We start from the raw sequence: 1,555 nt of genomic DNA on the forward strand, positions 1-1,555 counted from the left end.
TACACAATTTACTCACACTTTTACGTATGCAACAATACATACATCAGCGTTTCAGAGTATTCACAAGTGTGCAACTGGCACTGAATATAAAACTTGTCAAACAACAGTCACAAGACAATCACAGATAAAATCGCAGAAACACAATTCAACCATAGTTAAAATCTAAACTGAATACCTCAAATAAATAGATACAATGTTACACATACGATTATACCAACAAGATAATTAGCAATACATAATAATTCTCCTTCCTTAACTTACACTTACACTTAATGTCTATATTAATGCCTACTTTGGGACATCCATCAGTCAGCATGCACTCCCCTTCTATTCCTTAGCTGTTGATCCCGACAGAAGAGCAAAAATTCATCAACAGTATATGACGGATTATGTATTAGGACATCTCTTATTTCATTTATAAACTGTTTTTTATCATGTACTAAGTTAGATAAATATCCGGGCAGACTGTTAAATATTTTTATACTCATGCAGTGAACTCCTTTCTGCCTCATTGCGAGATGTGATTGTAGGACATGTAAATTTCTTTCATGTCCTGTTGCTCTCTCATAAATTGAATAATTAAAAGTAACATACTCCAAGGATTTATCATAAAAGTCATCAGAGATAAAATATATTGGGACACCAGTGTTAATATATTTAACTTTATAAATGCTGGCCTACATGCCTCTCTATGTTTCATCTCCATTATTAGTCTAATAGCCTTCTTTTGTAAGAGAAAGATCTTCTTGGCCTCTGACGAATTACCCCAAAAAACTATTCCATATCTCACGAGTGAATGAAAGTATGCATGATATATCATTTTAAGTGTTGTAATATTACTGTATGGTTTCATAATTTGTATTGCATAACATGCCTTTCCCAATCTGGGTAACAATGATTCAACCTGTGTCTTCCAATTCAAGCACTTATCAATATCAATGCCAAAAAATTTAATATGATACACCATTTGGATAGGGAAATTGTCAGTTTTACATTTAATTCTTGTGCATATCTTTACAGTATACACTGTACCACCCTAATATAGGGGGTTTGTTGTCTGAATAATATTATCTAGATCTAGTTACCACTAATTTCATTGTCTTTACACAAATACAACAAATTAATCAGCTACATATTACATTTACACACTTGATGAATCAAAAGACATAAATTCATCTACAGAATAAAAGGAATGTTTCAGCAAAAAAGATTTTAATTCCTTTTTAAATGAGTTAAAATTTTCCTTTTGTTTTATTTGATTGGGGACCTTATTATACAAACTAATTCCCATATTTATCACACTCCTCTTAAAAAGAGCTGTATTACAGTGCTGTACATGAAAATTTAATTTTCTTCGTGTGTTATAATTATGAATGCCTGAATTTATTGCCATAAAAGCCTTGTATTTTTTGATAAAGCATGTCACCTCCAATAAATACAGAGAAGGCAATGTTAAAACATTGTAATCTTTAAAAATTTGTCTACATGACGTGCGACTACTAATACCACTAATCACGCGAAAAACCCGCTTTTGCAATTTAAAAATGCTTTTACT

The 1,555-nt window shown here is 31.4% G+C and overlaps 1 protein-coding gene across 1 annotated transcript in view; it reads right to left on the bottom strand.

Annotated features, from left to right (window-relative positions):
• Positions 1-1,555, bottom strand: part of LOC111874032 (protein FAM98A) — a 26,067-nt gene that overhangs the window by 16,796 nt on the left and 7,716 nt on the right. The gene's annotated exons all lie outside the window — the stretch shown is intronic.

This window comes from Cryptotermes secundus, unplaced genomic scaffold (genome assembly GCF_002891405.2).
Source record: "Cryptotermes secundus unplaced genomic scaffold, Csec_1.0 scaffold1683, whole genome shotgun sequence".
NCBI classification, from domain to species: domain Eukaryota; kingdom Metazoa; phylum Arthropoda; class Insecta; order Blattodea; family Kalotermitidae; genus Cryptotermes; species Cryptotermes secundus.